Below are 14,543 nucleotides of genomic sequence, written 5' to 3' on the forward strand. Positions count from 1 at the left end.
CATATATGAAGAGTTCATTTAGCTACTTTATTGATCATGCCTGCTACACAGGAATATCTCCAGACTGGTAATCTGCACTTGGGCTGGACTAGATAAAGTTCAATGGTATTCGAGAGAGTCAAATCTTGCCCTCTTACGTTTACATAATGACTCCAGATTATTTCCCTGCTTGACTCTTCCCTCTGCTTGACTCTTTCTTGATTGCTTATTGTACTCTATGACTATTATTAAGTGCTGTACCTTATGATTCTTGACTCTTGATGAATGTATCTTTTTTATGTACACTGAGAGCATTTGCATCAAGACAAATTCCTTTTGTGTCCAATCACACTTGACCAATAAAGAATTCTGTCTGTCTGTCTGTCTGTCTGTCTGTCTGTCAATTCCTTGTGTGTCCAATCACACTTTTGGCCAATAAAGAATTCTGTCTGTCTATCTATCTATCTATCTATCTATCTATCTATCTATCTATCTATCTATCTATCTATCTATCTATCTATCTATCTATTCCTTGTGTGTCCAATCACACTTGGCCAATAAAGAATTCTATTCTATTCTATTCTATTCTATTCTATTCTATTCTATTCTATTCTATTCTATTCTATTCTGGCTCCCTGACAGCTTCCCCTCTCTTAAAGATGGGACCAACAAGAAGGGCCTTTTCTGTGGCTTCCTCCCTACAGAACATCATCCCCATGGAAATAAGGCTGTTGTCTACCATGACACTCTTTCCAAACATCATGGTTTTTACAGTTCGCCTACGGACCCAGGATACACAGATCCCAGCAAGTGGTTGTTGCCAGAAGGATTGGGATTATTGGGCTTTGTACTGGGAGTTTTATTTCTGTAAGCTACCCAGAATCACCATGAGTTAATACATAATTTTGTTAATAAATAAGTAAACATTTTGTGCTTCATTTTTTTCTACCCTGGCTTTGTGGCATTGTTGCTGTTGCTTCAAGCACACAATGAAATTTCTTTTTAAAAGTTTAACTATGGATAACATTATATTAAAACTTGTATGGTGGAAATCTAGGCTATTTCTTTTTATAATATTAATTGGAATGAGATACAATCCGATCGTTCCCTTCACCAGTGTTTGGATAAATTCCCCTGAATCTTTATAACATCTTAATGCAAATGAGTCTTTATTGATCTCTGGTGCCTGGGAAGAAATCAAGATTGGATTTTCTGTAAAGCAACCTGCTGTTTAGGGAGCCAATACATTAAAATCAAGCAATGTTACAGATCAGGATGTAGATGCTTTGCCTGACATTCAGCAGTGTTTGTTCAAATGAGTTTCTTTCATTAAATAGAGAGTATTAAACTGACAAAAGTTTTCTTTTCTCCTCTTTGTAACAGAAACAGACATCTGCAATGTACTGTTTGATTAATTCCACTGATAATACAATGGCACAGTATCATTTTACACACTGCCTGCCTCTCTTAAAATAGATCCCAGTTTTTACTCTTCACAAGTTAATACTGAATACCTTTATCAAGTGACCAGATGACCCTCCCGTTGTCTGTAATAGGGGCAAAAAAAAAGCAAGGTTTGATCCTGAAGGATCAAGACAAAACATTTCTCTACATTGTGAGGTTCATGAAAAATATTTATGGATTTAGTGAATGATGACACCCTGTTTGCTCCAAGCTACTGCACGCTATAATAATAGATTTACATATTAAGGCTTCAAAATATCTCCAACAATAATTTATCTGGTGTACTTGCAAAATAGCACGTATAACACAGAACTGAAAACTACAGCAAACTGAATGGAATCAGCATTTGGTACAAAATGTAATAAAAGCCAGAAAAGTAGAAAATTTTGAATGGAGCATCAGATCCAATTAAGGAACGAGATAGATTTAGAAACCTAAAAATCTAGGAAGACAAATAATTTTGGAGGAATACCTTACTAAATAAAAGGTTAGGCTTAAGATTTTTTTTCTATTTATTATTATTTTTAAAGACAACTGCATTGATTTGTAGATTAAACAAAATGGCACCAATGCCATATCTGAATACCATTTTACTTACAATTTCTACTGTAATGTCAAAATCTTCTGAAATCTTTTAAAAAGACTCCATGGTGAACTACATTTCTTGTACCTTTCTTTACCACAGAGAGAAAAAAAGTCAATAGTTTCTCTTAAGATAATTATAAAATAAATTATGTACAACTTGGTGCAATCTGTAATAGACTCTGAAAAATAAAACACTTAAGATATGCACAAGCCAATGTATTTCTCAGCAATTATTGCATGCTTATGTGGTAGCATTTAGGAAGAAATCACTTTTAGAGATTTCTGAAGCAAAACATCCTACCTATATAAGGAGATTAATTATTATTCACCTGAGTTATACTGCAAATAGTACGGTGAAAGTTTTATATTGCTTTCAAGGTACAGCTTTCACTTTTACTGGCAAAATGGATTCAATATATAAGACTGCTTGCTGCAACAGCAAATTGTAAAATATTCCACCATTTCATAAAATATGCAGGCATTTTGATTAATGACTTGAAATCAAGAGATTGATGGCCTGCTTATCATTTGTCTAGAGAATACAGCATTGAGAGGTCTAACCAACATTCAGAAAGGCAGAACAAGATTACAATCTAATTCCAGCTAGTTGGAAGCTTGGACTGGAAGCAAAGTAATATTTTTCCACAGGGACAAAATGTAAGAGGGTGAAAAGAATATGGTTCGCACTTATAAGATGGATGGGAGATTCAGAGCTACACTACAGAAGGACATGGATGTGATTATTAACAATGAGGCGATCACAGACAGCATTTTCATCTACCAGAAAGGTCACATGCATTAGAGTCATGTTTTTTCAACCATGGTAATCTGAAGATGTGTGGATGTCAACACTCAGAATTCTGGAAGTTGAAATCCACATGTCTCCATGTTGCCAAGGTTGAAAAACACTGAATTAGGAGAAGCATTGAAGCAAGAACATGCAAATTCCGTACTCCATTCCCAAGATACCAGACTTGGAATATATATATATATATATATAGTTCATGATTCTGTCCCCTACCTTGCATAATGCATATTGAAAGGTTAAAACAGGTTCAAAGATGATTTGAAGATATGCCTTAGATCAGGGGTGTCAAACTCACATCGTCATGGCATCGTCACATGACATATCAGGACTTCGCCCGTTTTGCTAAATGAGATGTGAGTGTGGCCAACACGTGATGCATCTGACTTGCGAGCCAGGAGTTTGACAGCCCTATCCTAGATTAACAAATGAAGAAACTTGGAATGCTCTGCCTAGAAAAGAAGACCATAGGGAGGTACAGGATGTCATTGTTCAGGTACCCCAAAAGGTCCATACAGTCAGGAAATACAGAAAGTCCTTGACTTACAATCACAACTGAGCGTAAAATTTCTGTTGTTGAGATATTTGTTAAGTGAGTTTTGCCCCATTTTATGACTTTTCTTGCCCCTGTTGTAAAGTGAATCACTGCAGTTGATAAGATAGTAACCTGATTGTGAATCTGACTTCCCCATTGGCTTTGCTTGTGAGAAGGTAGCACATGACCTAGGGATACAGCAACAGTCATAAATACAAGCCAATTGCCAAGCTTCTGAATTTTAATTATATGATCATAGGGATGCTACAAAGGTTGTAACTTGGAAAAATAATCATAAGACACATTTTTCAGTGCTGTTGTAACTTTGAATGGTCACTAAATGATCTGTTGTAAATCAAGGACTACCTGTATTTCCATTGCCACTAAAACTAGGAACAGAAATAATGGGTATTAATTGCAGTTACCTAGATTTCATTTAGAGATTCTGGAAGCTGAGATCCATACCTTTTAAAGTCACTAAGGTTGAAAAACACTTGCTCAATACATTCTAATTTTTATTTCCCCGTCCACAAATGACATAATTAAAAATATCAATATTGCTAGCAAGAGTAATAATGAAGTTTGTCTCCAGCAGATGGCAGGATTAGAAATTCTAAACATTATGCCTGTTTTTTTTCCAGATCGTACACTTTCACACATTGAATTCCAATTACCTAATTGCATTAATTAGATAGTAATTATGGTTTCTTGCTTTCTCTGGAGGTTAATGATAATAATAAAAGGGTGGGGGGTAGAGGTTAATCTTGGAAAGTTTGAATCTCACCCAATAACTGCCCCAATCCAACTAGAAATGCTATGATAATGCTTATTTATGGTTCACTTAACAATGGTTCATTAAATAAACTGCAGTTGGTCCTTTTTATATTCCACATGGTAAACCAAACACCGTGACTTACAAATGAGAGGGGTTCACACCATTTATTGTAGTTGTTTAGTCGCTAAGTCACATCCGATTCTTTGTGATCCCCATGGAACCATAGTGTGATGTCCCGGGCAAGGCCCGAGACAACATGATCAGCTGATAGTTCAAAACATCCCTTTATTGTTCCAACTCTCCCTCAAATGCTCCCATGGCTTCAAGGTAAGGAGCCCAGCTGAGCAAGGGAACAAGTCTAGGAATTCAGCAAAGCAAAGATATAAGTCAAAGAATCCCATGAGGCAAAAGAATGAGGCAATGAGTCCCAGAAGCAAAGGAACAAGGTAATTATAATGCAAGAAGTCCAACGAACTCCAGACGTTGGCAACAACACACCAAACTCCACAAATGCAATGCTTATTCCCGACAAATACCCCTCCCCACAGCATCTCCTTCAGCCCTCAGGTGTGCCTTGTGAAGAGTAGTCAGGTCAGTCTGCACTGTTCCCACCTCCTTTCCACTCTCCATGCTCAGGGATCAGTAGGGGGCGGTCCTTGCTCATCGCCTGAGCTCTGTCGCTCCTCCTATCCACTGCCTGCCCTCTTTTCTCCCCTCTCTCAGTCGTTCTGCCCCTGGTCATCCCTGCCGGCAAGCTGTCCCAAGCCTGGGGGACCCAGCGCTGCCTCATCCTGCTCCTCCCCACATTCCTCCAAAGCCAACGAGGCTGCCCCCTCGACCTCCATCAGCCCCAGCTCTGGCTTGTCCTTCTCAGTGGACTTAGGATCCAACGAGGCCGTGACACATAACATGTCATTTCTCCTTGCCTGTCTCCTGGAATACCTACATTCATGTTCATTGACTCAATGACACCATCTAATGATCTCATCCTCTTCTTGTTTGGCCTTCCATCTTTCCCAACATCAGGGTCTTTTCCAATGAATTCTCTCTTCTCATTAGATGACCAAAGTATTTGAGCTTCAACTGTCCTTCTAAAGAGGAGCCAGGATTGATTTCCTTTAGGATGGATTTATACACATTTTTTAAGCCATAGGAAAACAATGAACCTATGGGCATAAGTGACCAGACGCCATGCTGATGTCACAGGAGAAATGATATTATGCAAAATATACAAATTACATGATTTGTGCGCCATGTACATGTTTACAACCAAACTAGACAGTATTATTTCTCCATGTCATATAATATGTGTGAGTACATAGATAATTTTGTATTTATTTATTTATTTTGTCAGGTTCATGTAGTGAATATTGGAAGTAGTGACCCTTTGAAAGCTGTATGCAACAAAATTTTATTTTAATGTATGCCAATTAGTATACATTCAAAGTGACAATAAAGTTATTATTCTAATTCTATTCTTATGCCATGGTATGATGTGTGATATCATATGCACGCTATGACCTTCCAAAGGACACACACAAACACACACATATTAATAAGGTGTGATTTGTGATGCTATCTGCTATGGCAGCTTAAGGCAAATATGCTGAGAAGTCTGGGGAATAGAGCTGTGAGATCTAATCTGATCCTTTCAGTATGTTGGAAGAGACTGAAAGTTTCCATTTCTAGTCTTTTGTATGTCATGCTAAGAACCATCTTACTGAATCAAGCCAAAACACAACTTAATCCAATACTTGGCTGAATAAAGTTCCCAGTTCAGAGGTAGCTGTCAGGGTTCCAGTAGTTATACCCATATAAATCATAAGAGTAAACATGCTGGCACTGCCTGGATGTAGCTGACTCTAAGACACATCATTCATTGTCACGCTTGACCCTGGTTTTACCCCTTCCCCTGGGTGTATCATAATTCATATTCTCCAATGGGACACATTCATAGGCAAGAGTCATCGATCATGCTCTCCAATTAGAATTTTGCGCGGCAAAAACTTCGGTCACCTAGAAACTATCTTTGAAAACATTTATGGAATGCAAGTTGCCCACTGCTCCCCCTCCCTTTCTGTTGGCAACTCCAAAAAGACCATAGACATATTTTATGAGTTGACAGTTGCATTGAATGTTCATGATTAATAACACTTGGTGTCCAGTTCTAGTTACCATGTTACGAAAAATATATTGAGACTCTGGAATGCGTGCAGAGAACAATGATGACACAGGGTCTGAAGGCTAAATGGTATGATGGATGGTTGAGGGAGCAGGTATATCTAGCTTATCAAAGAGAAGGATTAGGGGAGGAGACAGGATAGCTTGAGAGGCTGTCACAAAGAAGAGAGAGGCAACCTATTATCCAAAACACCTGAGTGCTGGACAACGGACATGAAGTAATGGGTAGAATTTTGTCAAAGAGAAATCCAACCTAGAACTAAGGAGAAATTTTCTGACAGTGATAACGATTAATCAGCAGAATAGTTTTTTTCATGGATTGTAAGTGCTCAATCACTGGAGAATTTCAAGGAAAGTTTAGACAACCATTTGACTGGGATGGTATAAGTTCTGCCTTGAGCAGTGAGTTGGATTAATTCCTTTTTTTTTTCAAACTAAAAATATTCAACCTTTTAGTCACAAAATGTTTTGGGCTGGCTCTGAAACGAGTTACATGCAATGATGTGTATCTCATATTTTGTTCCAACAATATTTCTTCAGTCCATCAATGATGTGTCTAAAAACCATCCACCATGCTCTAGCAAACAAGCATCTTTCCTTCCTCAGGGATTAAATGGTGACAGATCTATATTTCCCTTTAGTTGTTTCACAAAGGTCTTTCACTAAATTTTTTTTTACTGAGTTCCTGATTAGATAGTTATTCTAAAATCAATGTTATTTCATGATGAATGTAAGCATAATGAGAATTTTATGGGATTTCAGCATTTAAGCCATTTTAAGTTCCAAACACTTGCAAAAATTAGAAATTGGGCCCGGTCTTTATGGGACTGCAACGGATTCTTGAGACAGAGCAAGAAATTTCAAGCCTTTCTAAATTTGGTCTTGCAATGTGTTAGATCTGGGAGGATGGTTCAAGAACGGAGGCAAGACTCAGATAACAACAGCAGCTCTTTATTAGTGACTTCAGATCTGAGCAAAGAATCCCAGCCGCAGCAGCCCCTTATATAGGGCTGGCTGCGGCTAGGCAGCCAATGAAGGCGATTTGAGTTTGCCGCTCTTGGCTGGGCCAATCGCAGCAGCCCGCTTACTAGCCAGTTGGATCAGTCTGAGGTAACCAATCACGATCTGCTATTCGCGAGCCAATCAGAGTTGCAGGCTTTCGAGCCTGCTAGTCCAGAACACAATGCATTGTCACCATTGCTTCATAGTCTGCCCGCTTAATCTCATTCTTGCTCTGTGATGGCAACTGAGATAATATTTCTAGAAGAAACCACTTTGGGTACTCATCTGTTTGAGATATAAATTCACCATCACCCAGCAACAAATTAACCATCTAATTAGGCCACACCAATATTGCATAATAGAAATGCATACACAACAGAAAAAAGAAAATCATAGCAGAGAAGTTGTTTAACCAATCCTTGGTTGACTAAATGGTAATAGTCAAAATTCATGCAATATGGTAAAACATAAGCCATAGTTTAGAAACCACAATGGCTGGATTCACACAACATCCTAAACCCAAATCAAGTAAGCCATTTAATGGCAAGCAATGCATGAACAAGTCTAAAAGTCTAATGCAAATGTCGCACAATCATATTATACGTTTAGCAAGCATTGAATGTATTCAGATAAGCATTGGTGATTCTTTTTTTTTTTCAGATCAATATTTCAAAGTTTGTGCCTATTCAGAAGGAAAGATATTCCGGCAAATATGATTATAAAAAATGGCCTACCCAAAGACGTCTTGTGGATTATCCTTCCCCATGACTAAGTATCAAAACTGATTATATGAAAATGCATTTGAATGCATCCGTGCAGGAAAAAAAGAAGAAATACAATTTACCAGTTAACATGAGCTGGCTGGATAACAGCGTGCTTAAGAGAACAATATGAAGGGCTCTTCTAAAGACCCTGTTTTGCAAATATCTTAAAGCCATGATATTTGGTGAAAAGGATTTTACATCCGCTTTACAATATTTGCGACAAGGAATATTTTATGATTCGAGGATCAGCTTAAGCTATTTGTACAGTAACATTTTTCGGAAAACTCAAAAAGTGATTTAAAAGCAGATATGGGACTTAAATATTTTTTTCTGCTGCGTTCTCTGAGGGAAAAAACACCCTGGGTTGTGATGCTGTAAAAATCATACATGGAATGTAAGGCTGTACTTTTTAGTATTTAAATAATCCAGACCTGACATTGCTTGCTTTTATTTTATAGTTCAGGGTGTCAAACTCAATTTCATTGAGGGCTGCATCAGGGCTCTGGTTGACCTCTGGGAGAAAGGAGGGGACTGGGTGGGTGTGGCTAACTAAGTGGGCGTGCCCTGCTTGACACCAAACTACTGGCATATTTCCTCTTCCCATTGAGTAGACCAGGCCGAGGGCATGCTGGCCTAATTCTGTAGACTGGACCGAAGCTACATTACCCTGATCTTTTCTCTTCACACCAGGTAGACCAGGCTGAAGCTTCACTGGCCTGATCTTTCCTCTCTGAAGTGGGTAGATTGGAGTGAAGTGACACTGGTAGACCAGGACAGTCCCACAGTCTGGATCCAACCACATTGCAGGCTGAATCCAGCCCAGGGGGGCTTGAGTTTGACATCCCCGTTATAGCTGATCAGTAAGCTGATTATTATTTCTGTGAAAATAAAATATTTTATGTTTACAAAACTATGAAATTTAAAAGAGGAAAATTAAGGCAAAACTTCTTTCACTCATAGAACTTTCAGCTTCAACGAAAGCAACACAATTGTCGCAATATTTATTTTCAAGGTCGTAAAATCTATTTTCAGGATACCTTATTAATTAATCAAATTTAGAAGTCAGCTGACTCCAAAATTGGCAAATTATACAATGAAGAAAAAAAGAACCATGAATGTCCAATGATAAGTTTAATGATAACAATTATTGTTTCTCAATACATTCTGTATAAACAGCGAAGATACTGTCATGCAATTTGGACTGGAACATAGGAAAAGGAGTAGTCAAAACTGAAGGAACCAAGATGCCCTATGGAAATAACATCAGGAGTTTGGGTGAAGACAATCACAATAAATATCTGGGCATTTTTGCTAACATCAAGCACAGTGACATCAAGAAGGTTAGAAGTGAATACCTCATGATACCAAAGAAGATATTCAAGTCCAAACTCTGTGGAGGAAATACCTTTAAGGCAATTAACACCAGGGCAATTCCAGTCATTAAATACACAGTTGGAACACTGAACAGGACTCAAGTAGAACTAAAAATTATGGAGAGGAAAACCAGAAACATAATGGTAAAGAATCATGCTCTTCATCCGTGCAGTAGTAGGTGACTTAAGTGCAAGCCCAAAACATTTTGAGCTCTGCTTGAACGCCATTGACCTTAATAAAATCATCACCAGTCAATTGCAAAAGGCAGCTTTACTTGAAGCAGCTTACATCCTGTGACGATACCTTATTAATCAACATCCCAGGTCCTTGGGATGTACTTGATAGGTAGGCAAATAAATGCCAAATTCAGTCTATAATAATCATCATATTGAATTGATATGCCACTCAACTCCCATGTCTCTGGGCAATTTACATCCATTAACACATTTAAAAACAGAGAACAGTATAAAGCAAAACAAAAAAATAGTACAAGGTAAAAGAACACAAAGGGCAAAGTAAGCAAACCCAGAGAGGAATAGAAAGGAAGAAAGGGATGATCTGTCAAGATGTGGGTAAGTAGTTAGACTGTTTAAGACCTTTGGAAATGCTAGTAGGTTGTAAGCCATTTGAATTTCATGGGAAACCTGATTCCAGAAGGCAGGCAATGCTATAGGATTCAGCCAGATGGTATTGCTTAATTGATGGAATCCAGAGTGTGCCAACTATGCCAGATCAAATCAATGTGACAGATACTATGGGAGATACCAATGCAATGCAAGATATGCTCAATCTCTATGGAAATTTACAAACAAAAAGAAAATATATTGTATTATAATTTAAAAAGTAAAATTCCATATGTATCTGAAAAGAAGAAAGTGTCTGCCAACTGGGAGGCTTATGGACCAGCTAATTCATTCTCAATAAAATAATAAAGTAACTGGAAGAATTTCACATACATGCTCTCCACTCCATCCTTGGCATTTGCTCACCTCAGGTTGGAGGTCTTGAATTGTGTGGTGCTCAATCATCAGAGACAAATGAAGTGGGTAATATGGGTCATCAGAATGGATGACCACCATATGTTACACCAATTTCTGCATGGCAACTTGGAGACCAGAAAAAGACCAGAGATTCATGCAAGTGCTACAACTACACTGTGAAGGAAACCCTTTATTGTGCTGTGATGGGAAATTTGCAGCTGCTGACAGAATTTACTGGTGAGCCTTATGCTTTGAAGGCTTTGGAGGTACCACCAAAAACTGATAGAAAAACATGAATGTCATCACAGTTATTGAAATAATGGACTTCCAGTGCGCCATTGTGCTACATTCTGCTTGCAGACAGGGACTGTCCACAGATAAACTGCACAACAGAGATACCTTCTTTGTACCAGAAGGAATAGGATCTATCTATCTATCTATCTATCTATCTATCTATCTATCTATCTATCTATCTATCTATCATCTATCTATCATCAATCAATCATGTCTATCTGTCTGTCTATTATATATCCTCTATATTTATATCTATCCATCCATCCATTTATCATCTATCTTTCTTCTATCTATCTATCTATCTATCTATCTATCTATCTATCTATCTATCTATCTATCTATCATCCATCTATCAATCAATCATCTGCCTATCTATCTATCAATCACATATCTATCATATCTATCTATCTATCTATCTATCTATCTATCTATCTATCTATCTATCTATCATCTCTCTCTTGGAAGATGTTAATAGCAAATGACTAGTAAGGAAACAACAGAGCTGAAACAGAAGTTTCATCTGAACAGATGAAATGAGGGGGGAAAAAATTCAGTTCTCATTTCAGATGCTAACCATCACCTTTTTGTATTTCTATGCCTCTCAACTTCAGGTGATTCCAAAGAGTGATATAGCATTTAATATATAAATCAAAGGGTCTGCATTAGATACCCTCCTCTATCCATGAAAATCCTTAGGATGCACAAAAATCAATATATATGTGTGTGTGTGTGTGTGTGTGTGTGTGTGTGTGTGTTTTCTTAAGTTTTCGCGGGTACTTACATGTACGATATTCAGCTTTGTTCAGGTATTTTCCCACGTTATTATAGTTGTGCTTTTAAAGTTGTAGTAAAGTTTTGGCAGAATCTCATCTGTCATCTCCACACCACAAGCCAGGCAAACACCTGGGCACAAACAGATCCTCCCTGATACCTCCAGCTCAAACACACCCCAACTAGGCACCCAGATGAAACCTAGCTTCCTAAGAAATGATAGCCGTCCATTTACTTGGAGCCAAGCCGCACTAAAAGCCTCCAATACAGGAACACAATGTTGCCAGCCAATCAAGACAAAAAAAGCCACAAAACAGACAGAAGATATTAGAAACACCAATCAAGCAGAACACAGCAAACTCCAAGACCAATAAACACAGACCAAGACTCCCAACCAATCAGGATGAAGAAAAAACCATTCTGGCACAGCAGTATGCTAGCCCCAAATTTAAAACTGAAACGGCTGTGAAAGTCTGACTCACAGATGAACACAGTACAGAAGCCTGATGATGGCAGATGAGATTCTGCCGAAACGTTGCTACAACTTTAAAAGCACAACTATAATGACGTGGGAAAATACCTGAATAAAGCTGAATACCATATGTATGTATGTATGGTATTCAGCTTTGTTCGGCATTTTTCCATGTCATTATAGTCGCGCTTTTGTTAGCGACGCTTCAGCAGAATTTATCTGCCATCATCAGGCTTGTGTATTGTTTTCACAAGCCTGATGATGGCAGATGAAATTCTGCTGAAACGTCACTATAACTTTAAAAGCACAACTATAATGATATGGGAAAATACCGAACAAAGCTGAATACCATACATATAGATACCTGCAAAAACTTAAGGCTAGATAGATAGAGATAGAGATAGAGATAGAGATAGAGATAGAGATAGAGATAGAGATAGAGATAGAGATGGATGGATGGATAGATAGATAGATAGATAGATAGATAGATAGATAGATAGATAGATAGATAGATAGATAGCTCAAAATTAATAATAAAGGGAACACAAAAATAAGACATCCTAGATCTGAATAAATGAAATATTCTTATTAACTACTTTGTTCATTACATAGTTGAATGTGCTGACAACAAAATCACACAAAAATTATCAATGGAAATCAAATTTAGCAACCCATGGAGGTCTGGATTTGGAGTTATACTCAAAATTAAAGTGGAAAAACCACTACAGGCTGATCCAACTTTGATGTAATGTCTTTAAAACAAGTCAAAATGAGGCTCAGTGGTGTGTGTGGCCTCCATGTGCCTAGATGACCTCCCTACAATGCCTGGGCATGCTCCTGATGAGGTGGTGGATGGTCTCCTGAGGGATCTCCTCCCACACCTGGACTAAAGCATCCCCCACCTCCTGGACAGTCTGTGTGCAATGTGGCATTGGTGGATGGAGCAAGACATGATGCCCCAGATGTGCTCAATTGGATTCAGGTCTGGGTGCGCCAGTCCATAGTATCAATGCCTTCGTCTTGCAGGAACTGCTGACACACTCTAGCCACATGAGGTCTAGCATTGTCTTGCATTAGAAGGAACCCAGGGCCAACCACACCAGCATATGGTCTCACAAGGGGTCTGAGGATCTCATCTCGGTACCTAATGGCAGTCAGGCTACCTCTGGCAAACACATGGAGGGCTGTGCAGCTCCCTAAAGAAATGCCACTCCATACCATTACTGACCCACTGCCAAACTGGTCATACTGGGAGGATGTTGCAGGCAGCAGAACATTCTCCATGGTGTCTCCAGACCCTGTCACATCTGTCACATGTGCTCAGTGTGAACCTGCTTTCATCTGAAGAGCACAGGGCATCAGTGGCAAATTTGCCAATCTTGGAGTTCTCTGGCAAATGCCAAACGTCCTGCACGGTGTTGGGCTGTAAGCACAACCCCCACCTGTGGATGTCGGGCCCTCATACCACCCTCATGGAGTCTGTTTCTGACTGTTTGAGCAGCCACATGCACATTTATGGCCCACTGGAGGTCATTTTGCAGGGCTCTGGCAGTGCTCCTCCTGTCCTTCCTTGCACAAAGGCAGAGGTAGCGGTCCTGATGCTGGGTTGTTGCCCTTCTATGGCCTCCTCCACAACTCCTGATGTACTGGCCTGTCTCCTGGTAGCGCCTCCACACTCTGGACATTACGCTGACAGACACAGCAAACCTTCTTGCCACAGCTTGCATTGAAGTGCCATCCTGGATGAGCTGCACTACCTGAGCCACTTGTGTGGGTTGTAGACTCCGTCTCATGCTACCACTAGAGTGAAAGCACCGCCAGCATTCAAAAGTGACCAAACCACCAGCCAAAAAGCATAGGAACTGAGAAGCAGTCTGTGGTCACTACCTGCAGAACCACTTCTTTATTGGGGATATCTTGCTAACTGCCTATGCTTTGCACCTGTTGTCTATTCCATTTGCACAACAGCATGTGAAATTGATTGTCAATCAGTGTTGCTACCTAAGTGGACAGTTTGATTTCACAGAAGTGTGATTGACTTGGAGTTACATTGTGTTGTTTAAGTGTTCCCTTTATTTTCTTTGAGCAGTGTATATATTACACACACACATACACACACTCCCCACACAAACACACATACATGTGCTGGTTTCTGATGGAGCTGACCATCCTCTTTGACAAGGACTGGGTTGTTATATGTGTTTCCTTACTGCTCCTTGGGAAGACATCATCTTAAAATAAAAGCCATTTTCTTTTGGAAAAGAAAACATCAATATTTTCCTCTATCTCTATTACAGTATTATTAATAGAATTGCTATTTCCCTGGTGGAACTGTCCATGGTGCTGACCATGTCAATGAACTTAGAGTGAATTTTCTCGTGTACAGGTAGTCATCGACTTACAACCACGATTGCAGTGAGAATTTGTGTTGCTAAGAAAGTAGTTATTAAATGGGTTACGCCTGATTTTATGTTCTCTTTGGTCACAGATGTTAAGTGAATCACAACAGTTATATGAATTATGTGGTTGCTAAGCAAATCCAGCTTCCCCCATTGACTTTCT

Source organism: Pseudonaja textilis, chromosome Z (assembly GCF_049901715.1).
Source record: "Pseudonaja textilis isolate UNSWEBS1 chromosome Z, rPseTex1.2, whole genome shotgun sequence".
NCBI lineage: Eukaryota > Metazoa > Chordata > Lepidosauria > Squamata > Elapidae > Pseudonaja > Pseudonaja textilis.